General features: G+C 38.1%; 1 protein-coding gene across 4 annotated transcripts in view; it reads left to right on the top strand.

The window, feature by feature from the left end:
• The window catches only part of ncoa1 (nuclear receptor coactivator 1), a 60,080-nt gene that overhangs the window by 7,541 nt on the left and 33,146 nt on the right, over positions 1-19,393 (top strand). For 3 of the 4 annotated variants that reach the window (XM_042504031.1, XM_042504034.1, XM_042504035.1), the window contains exon 2: positions 9,790-10,019. The gene's annotated coding sequence lies outside the window, so the exon portion shown is untranslated. The remainder of the gene's footprint in view (positions 1-9,789; positions 10,020-19,393) is intronic. The other variant, XM_042504033.1, reaches the window with a different exon arrangement.

The raw sequence follows: 19,393 nt of genomic DNA on the forward strand, positions 1-19,393 counted from the left end.
CAATGACAAGTGACATTGCCTTGTTCTTTCTAAGTGTTAGCAACTTAAGTAAACCAAGTTTGTCTGACTTAACTTGATCATCACAAAGAGGATTTTGCCAGTGATGAAGTTAGGAGATCTGCGAGTTCTGTTTTAACATGTTAAAGAAAATTACAAATATAACTGACTAGTTTGCAACCTGTAGAATACAGATATATATAACACAGTGAATTTGGTAAACTTGATTTAACAAACTTGTCATGTTAGAGCTGCACAAAATTAAGTAAAATGACTAAATTTAATACAATAACTAAATTAGAGATAAAGTTAATCAACTTTTTCAATTTTGCAGTTTAAGATGTTTCCTTTCAAATTGCAGTCAGCACTTAAAGTTGTCCTTTGCACATTTGTTATTTCTGTTCTTGAGAATGCTTTGACTTGGCATCACACTTGCTTTTTTTGTTTGTGGTATCCCTTCTGAACCCGTAAAGCAGACAGAGTGCCCTAGGCCTCCAGTTTTTGCAATTTGAAAATTAAAATTGGCATGTTCTCAAAGGCTGGTGTGTATGGCATTGAGTGGCAATGCCAATACATTTCAATGTCAAAGGATGGAGCTTGCTATTCAGGTGAAGGAGATGAAGCCAGGAATACGTTTAGGATGATAAGATCCTGAACAAAGACAACATGTTATATCACAGGAAGAAGATGATTTAACTCCTGGGACAATTTTTTTTTGGTGCCAGCCAGTTTGATGATTTCCAAAAATGAATGACCCGTCTTCTTAAAAACGGTCATTTCTCCGTTGCTTGAAAAAGCAATTAACAGTCCTAAGATTAACTTGGTGTGATTTTTTTTTTAAATTCAGTGGGAAGTGTTTTTACAGTAAATTCTTTTTAATCAGTGCTACTTTTGGATGCTGTACAGGTGCTGCCATGATAAATCAGACAGGGACATGATTAGACTGTATTATTACTTTCCCACTTTACCTACAAAGTACTCCAATGTAGGTACTTACAAATACAATAACCTGCTGTTAATTTGAGCACGTACAGCTCACCGTTACACTTTGGCTATATGTTCATTGTGTGTTGTTTTCCACATTGCTCCAAACAGTTTTGGTAGACTCTTGTGCATTCAGGGATTCCTTCTGAAGTTGCCTGAACTTGATTCATCTTAACATAATAGTTGGCTCATCTGTCTAAGGCGGATATTATATATTTAACAGACAAACTGGAAACAGTTTTTAATCAGGTTTAGACGGGTGATGTTAACCTCCGATAATCCGTTAACATTAGTGCCTAATAACCTTGCAAACGCTTAATCCAATTGTTTCTCTCTGGTTGGAAAAAAGGTTTCTTTTGGGCATGTTTGCCCCACAGTTAGGATAACAGTAGGTGTCATACCTGGTGCATATTCCACATACAACATGCTGCAACTTCCATTTCTATTCGCAGTCCTCTGCTGATACTGACAGAGTTTTGCAAGCGCTACGTTCCCCTTCTGTTTTATTTTCAGCAGATTAGACACTTTACAGCAGGTCGAAGTCAACAAAGTTAGGTACCGATCAAATGCTTTGGGGCACATAAACGCACATCTTGTAGCATCACTTTATGTAGCGTCCATGTGGACAGTACAGTTAGAATTTCAAATCAGAATGATTTCAATCAGACTGAAGAAATAATGTCCATGTAACCACGGTTTATGACAGTGATCTGAATATCTTTGGAAATTTTAAGGATGTCTTCGTGAACAGTGATCATCATTTTTCACACATTTGGTAGATTAAACAACCAGTTGCACATTGTAAGCACCTTCCCTAATCGATTATTTGTAAAGTTAACGATCGATTAATCGTCATTTGAGAAAAACCTTAAAACTTTGCTTATGTCAAACAATACCAGAAGCATTTTTCCTCAATCAAAGCTCACTGCAACATATTGCATATGCTTTGACAGCATTGCACTTAACCATTGATCGATTTAAATTTCTCATGTTCAATTAAATGACTGATTGTCGATTAATTAATATCATGCCTACAAACAAAGAATCGATTAATCAAGAAAATAATCAACAGTGAATATAATTGTTAGAAGCAGCCCCACACAGAAAAAGCTTACATGACCATACTTAGTGGCAGGTGACAGAGTTTTGACACGTTTTTCTGCTCACAGTGTAGCGGATCAGGCGCAATGCGTCTTTTTAGTCACAAACATGCTGTATCCATACCGCTTTCAGTTTTATATATAGTGCACACTTTGGACTCGCTTGTTCAAGTGGAAGCTATAGTAAGAACGAGAAGACTGAAGAATCTTTTTCTGTGTATCTTCATGAGAAACCTGTTTGAAAATACTTGTGTGTAAGGGCTTTCTTTCCTCAGGAGACCTGAAAGGAAGGCAGCCTGATTTATCGCGCAGCAGAAAGGCTGCAAAGCAGCACACCTACTGCACCGGTGATGTCTAGACTGTGGCTATTGACAGACAGAAATGGCAGAGAGAGGAAAGAAAATGGTCTTGTTTTTTGTTTTGTGTGTAGTGACATGCTGGCAAATTACTGCTGTTTGTGGTCCAGATATTCAAATGCTGGCTGCAGGCTCACGGCCATTTTACGTGCCACAGGTGTTTTCACACCAGTACTCTGGCTGTTTAACATCTCTTCTTAGTAGATGCTGTTGCAGTCTGCGATAACTTTCCACCCACTCATGGAATTACAGATACAGCATCCCAGCACCAGTCATTATGCTCAGCCAGAGCTCCATCCTGACAATCAACCGGTCTAGTTATGTGTAGAATACAAAACGGGCAGTACAATCTTGATGTTTTTGTTGATAAAATGCAAGTTTGCGATACATGCCAAGCGTCTAAATGGCGAAGGGTTTTCCCAGCGTGCTTTTTTTTTAAAAAAAAGAAAAATCAGGCATAATGAGCTGCAGGAAAATGGCAGTAATAGACATCAGTTGTCAGTAAGCGTGTGCATTCAGAGGTTAGCTTGTGAAGGCTGTTTATATGTAATGGTTGTTTCCCTTTCTGATGTCAGTATGCTGTTAAGATGCTGCAAACTCAACACATTATGCTGCTGCTTTACACGAGGAACTTTGCAGTGATGATCATTGATTATGACTTGTACTTGTGAATAAGCTGATCTGCTCTGTTGACGTGTTTATTTCATGGACAGCGTAGATGCCTTAGGGACATGTTGTCAGTTTTGGGATAATAAAGATGCTTAGCCATGCTAGCCGCGTGTCTCTAGCAGTGATGTGTGGATCAGCTTTGATGCCATTCAAATCTTTGCGTATGCATAAATCATCCACCTACCAATTTAGAGACCCGCACACGGACATTTCACTCCACCTCTAACAGTCCACGTGGGACGTAATCATGTATGGATGTATGAGTGTTTTCTCTTTAACAATTTACTTTAATGATCTGAGAGGCTGCTTTCAGTTATTGTAAAATTTTCTGCGCACGTAGTAATGTCACTGCAGTAAATATATCAATAATGAGCGTAATGGTAAGGTGTTACACTGAAGTAGGCTGGTTTTAAATAAATGAACATATAAATTTAAAGTTTAAGTTTTTTGTAATATTTCAACAACCTTCTTTTTATGACACGACCTGCCTGGTCTGCAGTGTCACCCAAAATAACTGCTATTGGTTTATCAGTCATCTCTAATGATGGAACTGTCTGTCCATCACTTTGGTCCAGACTGAAATATCTTAACAACTATTGGATGGATTTTCATAAAGTTTTGTGCAGATATTCATGGTCCCCAGACTATGTATCCTTATGACCTTGGTGATTCCTAGAGTTTTCCCAACAACGTTGATATTTGGTTGATATAACCCTTAGGGACTCTTAGAGACAGTTAAGCGGATTTGTTGCAATACAGTTTGCATTCAGATATTCAGTAAAAACTGAACAAAAATTATCTCAATGCTCTCTCTACACACACACACATACACACACCTCCATGTATTTTGACAGGCTGTTATGACACGATGGCTATCATACGTTCATAAACATATGTTATTATGTAGTGCTGTGAGTGCCACATAGTTTAGGACAGGCTGAAGACAGAAAGAGAGAGAGATGCTGCCGACAATTAATTCTGAGCGGTAAATCGCAAAAAGAGTCTGAATAGTCGAGGCTGTTCATAAAACATTTAGGATGCCCAGGCCACTGATTCCACTCTACTCACACCTGGTGTAATTTTGCTCTCAGCCACATTTGTTGTTGCTGTGAATAACTGTATAAAGACATTATGTCAACATGTCAAGATATTGTCATTATCACGATATTAATTTGTCTTATATTAAAAATTATACCAGTATTATCTTGGATGATATGATATGGCACACCCCTACCATTTACACAGACACTGATTTAGCGCTTTTACTACCTCTGCTGCGGCTTAAAGGCAAGACAACTCTGTCCCGCCTTTCCGTCAGTGAGGTGGAATAACTGCACAATATTACCGCCTTGAAAAGGCCTAAAAGGGGCTTAAGATGGTAACATTATACCTTCTAAATATCAGCATGTTGATGTAGTATGTCGTGAAGTATTTAGCTCAGTGCACTAATGTGACTCATGCTACGTTCTATACAAAATCTGAGGTCAGAATTTCTCTGTTGAAAACACCAAACGTAAAGAAAAAACATGACAGACAACTGGTGTTTCTGTTGCAAGTCAATGGACAGTTGCACTGTCGGCGGGTCAACCTCCTTACATTTTAATAATATATAAATATTTAATACAAATATTATAAATAAGTACTAACATTATTATACTAAATGCTAACATTTTAACATCAATTTACGTGCAGAACGGGTTTTACTATGTGATAACAGATGTCTTTTTTATAAAATAAAATACATGCAAATATACTACACGTTGCCTTTTAGTTGATTTCTCACTATTTGCAATGTGCACCCCGTGCGCCTCCATTGTTAATGCCATTGTGTGAAGTCACACTAATGAAGTCGAGGTACAGGGTTTGCCCCAAGTTCACAGGTAGGAACTCTGACTCTGAGGGGCGTTCCATTGTACTTTTTCTTGATCGAAGTAGGAATATCCGTCTCTGAATGGAACGCAGCATAAGTTGTTCCTTTATAGACCTGCCAGCTTGACTATGGTCTCTTCGTCTTATTACTTTTACAAATGTTTTGAGTTTATTTATTTCCTGATAATGTTCCCTCAGTGATTCTCTCTCTTCTTGTAATCCCTCTGGCTTAGTATATTTATTTACAGTTTAACAAGTGGCCTACTCCTGTTGAATGAGAGATGAAGCATCATCATCTGTGGAGTAAAGAGAGCATATTAGGATAAACACATGAGCAGAAGTGTATTTAAAAAAGCTTATTATATGCAGTTGTGCAAGGTTAAAGCTACCTTGCCTGTAGGTGAGACATAAAATAAAAATAAAAGTGTAATAAAAAAACATAAAAAATAGTTAAAAATTGCAAATAAAAAAATAATGTATATATAATCTGGGGTCATTATTACAACACTGCAGTATCAACAATGTCCATTTTTTCTATATAGGATGAAAAAAGGTTTCCATATCCATAATATATAGGAGAATTTTCTCTAAAGTCAGATGTGTATAATGTCTTTAATCCATAGCTTAAAGTTTTCCCATACAGAAGTTAAACAAGTGAAAGGTAGCAGTCCACTGCTGTGCTTCTGCAGCTTGCTTTCATATACTTGTAATCAGTAACAATATATATAGTACAGTGCGTAAAATGTTTATAATAAAGGGAGGATCTCTGTCTTGAAAATGTGCGGTCTGATGTGATCAGAAATCAACAAGTGATCTAATGGGTGTGTATGTTGGCAGTGTGTCATTGTTACATAATAAGGTGAGAGAGAACTGACAAATGTATTATGGGTGCAGTAATGTGATACACTGACTCTGCAATGCATAAAGTGCTATTAGCTTATAATTAAGAAAAGACCAGAAGTCCAAATTTGAACTCTCCCTTTGACCTTCTTCTGGCTTATAATGTGTTTGTATAAGCTGCCTGACCTTTCCACATCTGCACCATTTGTTAAGCAGTCCTTGTACTTATTTACAAGCACTGATAGATGAGGCATAAAGACTGTTGCACTGTTCCAAAACAAGCCAGTGTTAGCTGTGCTACCGAAGCCGGGAGATTGTGTCTGGAATAAACTCAGTGAAGGACGGATGGAGCCTCTTCTGACACAAGAAAGAAATCAAGGACAAGCAGGCTGTGTTATCTTTGATAAAACTGTATGGTTGAATTCCAAAGTGCGTGTATAGCGGCAGGTTTTCCTTGCAATTTAGCCTCTGTTTAAAGTAGGCCACTTCTTTGTACCGTGGAACCTTAATAAATGCATGTGTCTTTGCTGGCAGCGAATTAAATAAGATTGTGTGTGTGTGTGTGTGTGTATATATATATATGTTCCTTCAAAGACAAAGACTCGTTACTTTTAAACAGGTTGCTTGTGATCAGTGTTGAAGGCAAAGTAGACATGGAGGTAAAATGCAGGCCCCAATTATGAATTCCCAGATAGATATACAGAATAAACATGGTGGCAGGGTCTTGTCAGTCGACACTCTGCTTTTCCTGAGCACACCTCCACATCTGGCGCGAATCCCATCCTTATCATCCTTATATGATACTCATGAAGGGATGGGTTGCCTACTTTGTCTCCCTGGCAAATGAAATGTCAGCATGGCATGCCACCATTATCTCAGTTCTCTGGGTGTTTCTGAGATATTTTTGATTTATCAGGTAACCACAATGAAGAGGACCAATTTAGGGTTATGTTTGATATCTGTTAAGTTTTGCTTTTTCTGGAAATCATTCACTCTCCATTGTGCTCTTGTGCCTTTTTTTCTTCCTTTTATTCTACTTTAAGTTTTAATTTCATCTGTATAGGAACCACAGGAAACTATTAAAGCCAGAGTGCTTTGTGAATTTTCTCCTAGTGAAGCAAATTGTGCTACAGGTTCTAATTGCATTTCCGACTTCCCTTTGAATCAGGTCAGTTACAGGTGAACGCAATATCGCACAGTAAAGGGATTTCTTTAAATTTGGCACAGATGTCCACTTGGATTCAAGAATGAGCCGATTAGGTTTTGGTTTTCAAAGGCAGGGTTACAAATCAGCACCAGCCACATGCTGGTGACATATGCAAATAGATTCTAGATTTGCCTTAGTCACCTGCCAATAAAAAAACCCAATGCTTATCTGTTTGGTGGTCATAGGTCAAAGGTCACTGTGACCTCACCAAACACATTTTTGGTAACTTGAGAATTCCTAAGCTAATTATGATAAAATTTTACACAAATGTTTAAAAGAATAAAATTATAAAGTGATGACATTTTATATTCTAAAAATCAAAGGTCAACTTTCCAACTTAACTTAACCACGGCTTCACTTTTCATCATAATTTTCTACAGAAACACTCTCTAGCCATTATTCAATGCCGTAACTCAGAAACAGAAGGGGAGACATTTAGTTCCACACTCTATTGATGACACTAATGTTGAAACTGTACCGATTGTATAGGTCTCGTGCTGCTGAGTTGAAGATATGTGTAAAGCATTTTTCCTCTTTCTTTTTTAGAATATATATAGCTTCTTTGCAGAAACATCAAATCTGATGCATGGTCTGCCATCATGGCTGCATATGAGTCTGGACAGACATCAATGTAAACTGTAACTGTCACTTGATCACTTTATTGGGAAACAATAAAAGAAAACTTTCCTAGACAGTTAATGTACCTATGGGGACAAATTTGCATTTTTGCACTATGTTATCTACATAGTTATAATTTAGTTAATACAACATATACAAAATGGTTACTGTCAGTAAGTGTAAAAGTGTAAAAGAAGATAGCTTGCTACATCAGCTCTGTGATGTCACAGCAGTCCTGTAAACCGCGACATGAGTAGTTACACTATATGTCCATCTGCTGCAGTTTACAGCCTGTCATGACTCAGGTGTCTCTCAGCTCCGGGTGTCTAGTTGGATTGGTTAAATCTGTGAGAGGGGCAGACTGGAAAAAAGGACTGTGCACACGGATTTGTGCTGTGCTTGACGAGGCGTTGTGATTATGAGAGGTGAAGCCACATAAGTTGACAGAACATTGTGCAGATTTTACTGTGTTCAGTATATACTTACCTGCTGGGTGGCTAACTGTGCAGCTGTCTGCGGATATCAGGCTGATGACTTGTCAAGAAACATGAACATCAGGAGCAGATGAATCAGTGTGCAGACTTCTGCTCTGCATGTGCTGAAACTGATTATTAATGGTGTCTTAGTCAAAGCATCTAGATGTATGCATATATTTTTTTAACATGCATTAGATGACAGCCTGCAGGTGGTGTATTATTGCACATGATGTCCTTTATAATGTTTCTGGCATGTCTTAGTCTTACTGCATTTTGCAGGGAAAAATTCTTAAAAATTAACAACTTTGAGAATGAAATCCTGCTCTTTGTGATGGTGATAATGAGAAGTCAAATACAAAGTACCCTGGTCAGCTCCCGCAATCATGGGCGTCGCAGGATCACCACAATTAACTCAATAAACGGTGTCCAGTGTTCTGAAGTAGTTACATTTTGTTGTGTGTTTTGAAATGATTTATAGAATGAAGGTATCAGTATTTCCCACAGAACTGTAAATTCTGTGTGTTTGTGTGTGTTTTGCCCTCTTTAAATTCTGATTTTTTTTGCAGGGCTGTGAACACAGTTAAGCCAGAACTCTTCATGAGTTTATTTTTACTCAGGAACGCTTTGTGGAGTTTGAGTCGTGGTGTGGATTAATGATTAATCCATCCGGTCAGAGATGATCAGATCAGATCAATGGATGAGAGCAGCAGCAGCTGCAGCGGTGTTTGAATGCAAACTTTTAGACCCAGCGCAATGAACAGTTAACATTGACCGTCACTATGCCTGCTGCTCTGCCTCTGCCCAGAGTGTGGTGCAAGGAATAACCGAACAGTGTATGTATATTACAACATGAATGGTCCAGCCCAAAAAAATAGAAAATCCATACATGGCGGTAGATATTGTTGTGGCGAGCCACCACAAATAAGTGAACGTGTGGAAAAGCCTGTAAGTATTGTCAGTGTAAAAGATTTAAAAATTTGCCTGCTTTGTGCTGCAGGAAAAGGTCTCACTCTTGGTTAGCTCCAGGGGGCCCTCATGTGTTATGGTGCTGCTTATGATATAAATTTTTTTTCTTCATATTTCTAAACATGATAAATATGATCTAGACCTCAGTGGTATGTAATATTTCATACCTTCATACTTTACTGAGCTTCAACGGGTTATACGGTATATGACAGTATAAGTGTGATACTGTTGGTGGCCGCTGGCTGTTTGCAGTCCTGTTACCTATCCCACTTACCATTAGTTGTCATGATATTTTTAAGCTCAACTGCATGTTCCATCAGTAGAGACCTGAGACTGATCTCTGGTGGTGCATGTTGTGCACTACATACAAAGAGGAGTGCCTGTTTTTATGACAGTATTAAAAAACATACCTTTGGGATTTCTAAATACTCTGGTATGCCGTAATACTGTGAGACCGCCCAAGCCTAATGGGAACAGTTTTTACTGTCACTTTTACAGGAAACTTTAACTACTGGAAGTACAGCATCATTTAATCTGCAACATGATTCAACACGTTCAATCAAAAAGAGATGCTATTCCAGTACTATGTTTGTTGATAACTCCCGTGACAAATAAACTTGTGTCAATACAGAGTAGTGTCAGATTTTTAAAAAAAAAAAATCAACTGCATCACTTATTAAAATTGTACATTGTCTCTTTTCTCCCAGCCAGAGGCCAACAGGCTTCTCCCTGCACCTGGGATGGTGCCATGTGACAGAGCGGCTGTGGAGCCATAACCAAGCCACCACCACTGCTCCATCACCTTGACTCCAAGCTGTTTGCCCACCACTGATCTCACTCCCCCCAGTCTCCCCAGCCTTCCTTTATCTTTGCTCTGAGCCCTGGACAAGGCCAACCACAGCCAACACATGACTCACCCACTGGAGCCCTAGATCAAGTAAGTAAAGTATGGCTGCAATATGTCTTTAAAGCCAAAGGTGAATACAGTGTTGTAGCTCACGGATTAGTGTATGTTTTTGGTCCTTGTCTTTTAGAATATTTATAGAATATTTATGTATTGTTTTAGTGTGCATACCAAGCTTCTAACTAATGCCTTGGGCCATGTTTGTGGGATGGCAGCAGTAGAGGTGAGCAGAGGTCAATATTTAATATTTAGAGAAGTAAAGCAAGATACAGGAGCTGGTTATTTTGTTGCATTGAGCTGAAAATGAGCCATGGATGTAATATGCACACATGAGCCTGGATCGGTTTTGTGCTTGTTTCGTGAAATAAAATACCATTCTGTTGACCACTTTTTCAAATAATCATGTAGTCTGCAGATAATGTGAATGTGTAAAATAGCAGGTAACATTATCAGATTGATTGTTATTCAAGACCTATGATCCCAAATCCTAAAAGAAAAATTAATGTACAGTGAAATACAAGAGAGAAGAGCAGTAAATCCTCACATTTGTGATGCTTGAACCAACAAATATTTGGTATTTTAATGACAAAAGAGTGTATTATAAAAGTTGAACATACATTTTTTGTTGATCAACTAATCAGTTAATTGCTTAATTGTTTCAGCAACAGTTACATATAGCCAACCGTACACTGTTGCGTAGTGCATCCATCACTATGAATTGGAGATTATAATAAATACCTGGTATGCAGAGGTGGTGTCCAGACTTCTGCACATTTTTCTACATTTTATTGTATTATAAATCTAATTTGAAATTTCTTTTATTTGCCCTCAGTCTTTGCAAATATTTCCCTAATGACTTTAGTAGTGCCACAAAATGCCATTCATTTCTTATTAATTTAAATGGGGTAAATACAATCTTTAGTTTTATCGATTTTTTGGTTTATTGTTGCCCATTATTTTGGCCCTATTATACAGGATAGGATCTTGATGAGAGTGGCATTGTAGGAAAGATGTTAGAGACTTAGTATACAGTGCGACTAAGTTTATATTTTCTTCAGCTTGAAAACATGGTGGAATGGTTAACGTTTGCTGCATCATAATCATTCTCACAGCGGGCGTGGGAAGTGGATCGCTAACGGAATGTGATTTTGCATCTTTCCAGCTTACAGTGGACACTGAGCACACTTCACTCGACCACTTTAACTCAGGATCACCCATGGCTCGAGTGGAAGTTGATTAAGGCATTGAGAGTGCAACGATATAAGATTAATAATACAACAACGATATAAAATTAATAATAAAAAATAATAAATCGAAATGGCCTCTATGTTTACAGCTGACGTTAATGACGTTAATCACCAAGACGGAAATGAGTCTAAAACAGTACAGAAACAGCAGCGGCTGTTGCTTTGGCTGGAGGGAACACTTAGTGTGGAACGTTAATCAGCGTTTATCAAAATGTGGCCTAAGTGAAAGACAAACTGTAATGACCGACGTTAAGTGTGATGCAGTGTTGGTGTCGTGAAAATATGTTTTCTTGAGCTTAAGTGGTGACGCAGAGATGTTTGTGTGATGAGTGGCGATTCGTGGGACAGCCTTATATTTCTTTTGATTTTGCAAAATAATGCTCCTTGCTTCTCTTGGTTTGGAATGTTGCACTCGCTCTTTGACTGGTTGATTCCTGTATTTTGTCTCTGTTAAAGAAGTGTGCTCTAAAGATTGGCCGCTAAAACCCATTCACTGTGACATGATGCCATTGCCTATTCTTAACGCTCTGTGTTGTTTTTTTTTTTAAAACATTTATTACTTTATTAATCTCTTGACTGTAGGTCCCACACCAGTTTACAGACAAAAATCACATTGGTCTAGGAAAAATTACAAAAAAGCAAAAACAAATAGACCATTTTAAGTGTGACACCATAGCCCCTTCAATAGGGCCCCTCTGCGTCTCCCACCGGGATGTTTCCCTCCCATACATGAGTGACCACATCTAACAGAGAGCAAACTTTGACCTGAGTACTGAGCAGCACAGCTCTAGTGAAACGGCCCATAAGGCAATTTATACATATTTTCAGCATCCCCCTTAATTGCCCATTCAGATGCTTACAGTATGCTTACTTCTCGAAGTACTATGTAACAGACCATCTTTGTGATAATTGTTCATCCTGAGTCGCAGTTTCGCGGTTATTCACTCCTTACAGTTCACAGCCTTCAGTTTTTGAGTCCTTTGGTGGAGTTATGTTTGTTAAGATCTACAGTGAAAAGACGATAAGGGTTTTAACACTTTCAATCATGACGATGTAAAAATGATTTCCATCCTGGGTGGAAATAACCTGGAAGTAAAAAAGGGTTTTCATTAAGGATTCAAAACAAAATGCAAAATTGGCAGACATTATAGCTGTCAAATTAAAGACTTAATCTGTCTGTCAATTTAATTTTGGAGAATGCCAGTTAGTTCAGGCTGAACTGATAGTTAAGAAAGAGAAAAAGATGGAAGATAATATCTCTCTCTCTCTCTCATCTCTTTCACCAGCCTTTATGATCTATTTCCCTGTTCTGTGTACTCAGAGACTTGAGGCCCCAAACTGGCTGGCTGCATGGCTCTGAACATCTCAGCATGTCTGACTGCCCCCCCACCCCCACCCCCCGTGGCGTTTCACGAGTTGAAATGAGGACACACACCCCCACGCTCACACTTAAAATTACACAGAGACCAGTGGAGTTCAATAAATGATGAATATTCATGTGGAATTATCAGTCTGGCAGGGAACGTGTGTGAGATTGAAAATGCTCTGTGAAAAATTAGGGGAGCAATGACACACATACACACACAAACAGGCACTTAGAGGCAGATATACAGATGACTTAATGCATTCGTGTTATTTTATTTAAAAAAAAAGTTTTACTGATTTATTTTTAGATAGATTTTCTCTCTATTTTTAAGATTAAGAAATACATTTTTTTTGTGGTCTCAGAAGACAAAGAAGGGACAATTCACCTTCTACGGACTCTAGCATTTATCGCTTAATATTCATGTTATAGCAAAATTTCACATTTTCCTTGTGTCTTATCCTAGATCTCACTTTTATGCTCCCGTGATTATACACATTAGAATAGTGGCAGCAGTCCACTGGCTGTAACGCTCCACTACGTACGCTATGTATCTATACACTAAGGACTCTGGCTCTCTGTGTGTGGAGCTGTGTGCAGTCCAAGGTTATTTCTTACTCTTAGTAAACATCCTGGATCTGGGTGTACACAGATGGCGGGAAACAATGGACTGGAGCCTAACAGGGTTTTCAGTTTAGAAGCAGGGACACCAGTGTTTTCATGTTAACAAAGCATACATACATCCCCTCTGACCACTTTCCACTGTGTTCTGTAGTGATTTTTTCTTTTTTAACATTTTCAATATTGCCATTGTTTCCCGTTAATGTTGAAGAATGCAAATCTTTTAGAGGCCTTAAACTTGTTAGAGATAGAAGTAATCTTTTACAGAGAAGACTGTTTTGAGCAAAAATTATAATTCAAAGAATTTTAGTCAGGAGCAGTCTTTGTAATTGATTTGGAATTTTGAATGCAAAAAAGCAAACGTTTTAGCTTTTTAAATGTAAATAATCTTTTTTGTCATCTTTTTACTTGAGTTTTCAGGGATAGTAAATTAGTATTTGCTTTTCTCTTTGTCACTGTTTTTGCAGGTGGACTTACAAATCAGTCTGCTACGAGTGTATTAATACAAAACACTAACATATCCCTTTTGAGTTGAGGCAGATGTGGAACAATTAAAGTGATTGACAGCAGTTTGAAATACTGGTGATGTGAGTGATTAGCTGTCGGTACAGCACTGGGCCAGATAAATTAAGTGAGAAGTGTGAGGTTCTACGCATGGGAAGTGCTTTCAAAATGATCCATGTTGGATTTTGAGGTTATTGTTTTTGGTCTTATAGTTTTATAATTGGTTTATTTTGCTTTTTGTTGTGTGTTTGTCTCGTAACACCACTGCTGGATCATATAGGGGAAACACCAGATTATGACTAACTCTGACCTCATGTGGAAGCCAGATGCAGGCAGGTTTCCACAACAGAAGAAATCTCATCAGGACACGACTGCTGCTCAGTTAAACCTGCTGTCAGGGCTGTGGTGAAGCTGCATTCAATAATGAAAGTGTCACCTGTCAATCTGTGAATACTCTCACTTTCACACAGCACACATATGAACACAGTCCAGGAGTTCAGTAGGTGCACTCGACTGAAGCTGTATACATTGTCTTGGTCATGTCCTATATTCAAAGAGGGTGGGCCGTAGCAACAGTGACTGAGCAGCTTCTCATGGGCTGTACCAACTCATTGCAGCAGAGAGGGGTGGTCACGCTGTGTGTGCATGAACAGAATGTTGATCTAATGCAGATAATAATTCAGCTTTTGTTAATTATGTTAATGTTCTTTATTTGCGAGTACAGCAATAAATATCAGTTTAAAAAAAATCCAACCATAACAGAGATGAAAGGGACATAGAAGTCATAACATCTTGCATGACAATGACTCCAAAATAAACATCTCAAAATGGTTTCCGTATTTATGTCTTTAAAAAAAAAATCTTTTTTTATTTTTTACGCTGATGCCACAGTAATATACTGTGTTAACTATGGATTTACTTCAGTATACTAATTTCAAGATAAACTGGGGAATGAAAATGAATGGTTATCAAGGTTTTTATGTTGTTTTTTTAATTACAAAGTACCTTCCAGACTTTAAAAAAAAAAAAACTACAGAAACACATGGACCTATGACATAAAAATGAAGAACATCAGAGCAGTTGTATAAAACAGCACTGAGCCCATACATAAAATTATGAAGGTGCAAGTGCAACGAAAAAACTTTCTTGCTTATAAATACGTAAAATGCAACCGGATTAGGAATCTTTCCTTTATTTTATTCATTTTTTAAAAGACTTTTGGCGCATACTTTAATTTAAAAAAGGTTTTAAGTTTTTATAATTAAGAGAAAAAAAACCCAAAAAAACCTTTTTCTTTCCCTAAGTCTTTGTAACTGATAGTAATTGTGTGATGCTGTATTCTGTGATATTTTTTTGACTATACTTTGACCATGAAAATCTCATACTGTCTATAACAGTCTTATACCCTCTTAACTCCTCATGACATTCCTGGAAAATTCTGAACATTTGTGTGCCATACCAAAGGCTGAGAAAGTCCAGTTTGAGTCAAAATCAAAGTTTTTCTGGACATTTTACCAAACAAGTTGCACAGATTTACAGTACATAAAAAACAATATATGAACTCTGAGAAGTGGAGCTGTAGAAATCAACCTATGACATTTCATGCCAAAATCATATAAAGCCTATATAAGGAAAATGAAAAGTAGTGAAAGGTTGTATGTACATTAGGTGGACTAATAAGGATCTTTTTTCCCCCATTTACTCCTTCCTGCCTCTCCTGGTAATCCACATCCTTCACTCCCTGCTCTGTACCTGGTGGTCTCTTCCTCACTCCCCCGCTGCAAGCCATACATTGCCACTGTTAAACGTGTGTGTATGCATGTGTGCATACGATCAGTATAGCTTGTGGAATGAGAAACCAGAGGAGGAGAAAGCTTTGAGAGAAAAAAGACAAACCTAAAGATATTGAGACGGCAGGCGGTTGTTATGGAGAGCCCGTGGAGGCATTGGGCTGTATTTCTCAGCGGTCTGGCTCAGCTGCGCTGTCGCTGCTGCTTTTTCTTTTTCCTCTTTGGCGACTGAAGGCTCGATCCTCCACGGTACGTCACACAGAAAGGGGGGGTGAGGTCAGAAGGTGCAGGAGGCTGACCTGGTCTACAGGTGGATTAGATCTGTTTTCCTTTTGCATATTTCTTTTTTCTTTCCTTTTTTGCTTGGCTTGGTATGTATGAAAATATGACTGAGGCTATGCCCACACTGCAGCCGAAACAATTTCAAATTAGCAACATGTAACATTGATGGGATGCTGTAATAAGTGCAAGCTGTGAAAGCTGTCATCTGTCTTTATAGTACAGCTGTGGGTTACGTATACGCTGTTTAAGCGCTCATTGAAAGGGATCAGTTAAGGGCAACAGTTTAGCTGCAGTTAGATTGTTCATTGAGCTTCATGTGTTACTGCACTATCTGGCAGAATGCTGTCAGCTATATATTTTTCACTCTTAAAGAGAAGACAAAGTTGTGTGATTTTGCTGTAGTTCCTAATTTTGTATGTGTGTGTGGATGAAAAAGTGAAAGTGAAACTGTTGACAGTCCAACACCCATAACACAACATGATAGATATATATATATATATATATATACACACACACACACACACACACACACACACACACACACACACACACACTATGTCGCCCACTGCTGCTCTCGCTGGTCAGACACTCACACAACATGATATATATATACATATATATATATATATATACACACACACACACACACACACACACACACACACACACACGCTATGTTGCCCATGGAAAGAAGTTGGAGCAACCACACTGCTGCTCTTACTGCTGCTGCTCTCACTTGCTGGTCAGGCGCATCTCACAGTGCTGCTTAGCTGTGGCACATCTACAGAAATGGAGTCTTGCCGGGTTTTTTTTCTGCATGATGTGCGCGGTTTTCAGCAGAAATAGACAGTGAACACTGAGTTTTGATAACCTTTTGCGGCAGTTTCTTTTTTTCTATCTGTCACAGACATAAGTAAATACAAATATATCACTTTTACTTAACCATGTTTCAAAATAAAAGCCCTCTGACAATGTTTCTATTCAACGAATCCCCTCAATCCCTGTTGACGCAAGGCATTTTATTATGAAATATTTGCAGAACCATTTTGATGACAATGCAGGAGCTTATGGGGACAGGCGTAGAATTTTTGCTTATAATAGTGGAAATGCAGTGCCAATAGCAGCAGGCAGATATGTAGCAGCATTGCAGCAATAATGCTGCCAGTGTGAACACTGCAAGCATGCAAGACACAGTAGTTCGGCATGGTTGCTGTCAAGCAATGCTCATGCATGCAGTGTGTTTTGGGCATTACTTTTTTTTTTTTAGCCCAGAAGCTATTGTTAACCATCATGCTGGTCAAACAATGTGCGTGTGTGCATGCGTGCAAATTAACCTATAGACCGACATGCCGAATAGGTCAAAAATATTATCTGCAGTTAGCCATTGACATCCCTAATAGTGGTAGAAGTAGTAGTAATAGAGAAGTCACATTTAAAACAGCAAAGCCAGTATTTTATCAACATTTGGCTGTTAGGCCTCCAACACAATTGTTAGACCTGCTTATGCTTGTTTAGATGAACATATGTGTGTGTGTGTGTGTGTGTGTGTGTGTGTGTGTGTGTGTGTGTGTGTGTTGCTGAATAATTGTTTGTGCATATGTGAATATGCATATGGGGTGCACACTCTGCCAAGTGAGCTAGAGGACGCCCCATAACAGTTTTTTAAAAAAATATTTTTTAATAGTTATTGTGCAGCAGTTGTTGGTTTGTCATGCACATTTATTAATAACAGAGTGTGTTGATGTCTGTCTAAACAGCGCATTATAGAAAATAAAATGAAAAGCTATGACATTTACTTAAGTGTGGTTTAATTTAACACAGCCTTATCTGAGGACATACTATTGTATTATACATTGTTTATTAAATAGCATGTTTATTGCTGGTAACTGCAGTTCCTCATGTGGGATAACTGGAGTAGGACTCAAGGCCGGCGCTGCTTTTGTACTGCTCTCTGCATGTTATATTTTATATAGTTCATCCAAACTGTAAACAGTTAATGGAATTCTATCTTACCTCTGTTTTTTTCTCATAGGCAAAATACAAGTACCCAATTTCATAATTCCTGCATTGTGCCTTTTGTTTGTTTTAACATATTGTCAACACTTCAAAATAAGGTTTCACAATAAAGGCATACTGCTGCCTTCACAATAAAGAAACATTTGTACTTTGCATTTAGATGTATTTCATGTAAAGCGTAAATGTTTGTGAACATTAGCCTGCTACCACAGCAAACAAGTGAAGCAGAAGAGAAAACAGCAGGGCCCCTCACAGTGACTGTGTTGTTTGAGAGACTGCAGGCAGATGGTAACAAATACAGTACGCCAAATTATTCACAGACTGCCATGAGTGAATGAATTGAGCTGGGAGCTAAAACACATTACCTTTTAACCCCAGTGGTTTACGTCTTGTTTTTGTTTTTAGCAGTTTTTTATCACAGTGTGCAGACAAGCAAAGTTAGGTCAGTGATTCAGCCGGTCATCTGAGACTTCAACACCCTAAAATCATGACAGTAACTCTTTGTGTACAGGTTATTGCTAAACAGTACATTTCTGTATCTTGAAAACTAAACATTTTGCAATGACTTTTCAGCCTTTCCACCTTTACTTAAGCTTTTGTTTAAACTACCCGTCTAGGAGACGGCTCCATGATACAAATGAGATATGTTGCAGTTAGAAGTGTAAACGGTCTTGACGGCAGTAAATAATTCAGTTCTAGCTGTGTTGATTAAATGGTCTTTTGTGCTTTTCAGAATATTGTGGTGTGTAAAGAACAAGGAAACACAACCACCGTATAAAGTTTTGAGGGATTGATTGAGAGAGATCTCAAAAGAAAGAAGGAGAGAAGACGTAGTTGCATAAGTGAATATCAATAATGTATTTGACAGTGATTTTTTTCTAACAGAAAAAAAGAAACTTTTAAATAAAGAGAAGTGTTACACCACAGTTGAAAGAAAACTGTGCAGCCAAATATAATTCTGAAGTAATAACATTCAATTAAGACCCTATTTACACCTCTTCAGTTTGATGGTATGCGTATGTTTTTCTTGTTGCTGTAATGAGAGAAAAACAGATAATTTCCGTGTAACTTTAGCTGCCGTGGATGTATTAAACGTCAGACAACGAGGAGATATTTCCCTAGAATGCTTACTGACGTAGTTACACTGAAATCACTCAAATTGATGTATTTGTCCTGGAGAGAAAGACACAGTGACAATATTTCATCTAGCTTAAACGCTCAAACAAGCTTCTTGGATGTATTTGTGGAAATCAGACAGCTGCTCGATCTGATCCAAGACACATAAAGTGACTACTGTAAGTGTCAGTGAGGTGAAAGGTTAGCCAAACTGTTGCATCACTGTTAATATAATCAGTCTTAATCAGTATTTTTACGAGAAAACGTTATGCAACACAGCAGGATTTGCAGAAGAAAGTTCCATGTATATAGTCTTTATAATTACAAAAAAGAAAAACATCTGTCAGGGGACAGCGAGTCTGAAATAAGCATTAAATAATTATTGTATTATATATATATATATATATATATATATGTGTGTGTGTGTGTGTGCATGTATTGTGTGTGTGTGTGTGTTTGTGTGTGCGT

The sequence above is a fragment of the Plectropomus leopardus genome, chromosome 16 (assembly GCF_008729295.1).
Source record: "Plectropomus leopardus isolate mb chromosome 16, YSFRI_Pleo_2.0, whole genome shotgun sequence".
In the NCBI taxonomy this organism is placed as follows: Eukaryota; Metazoa; Chordata; class Actinopteri; order Perciformes; family Serranidae; genus Plectropomus; species Plectropomus leopardus.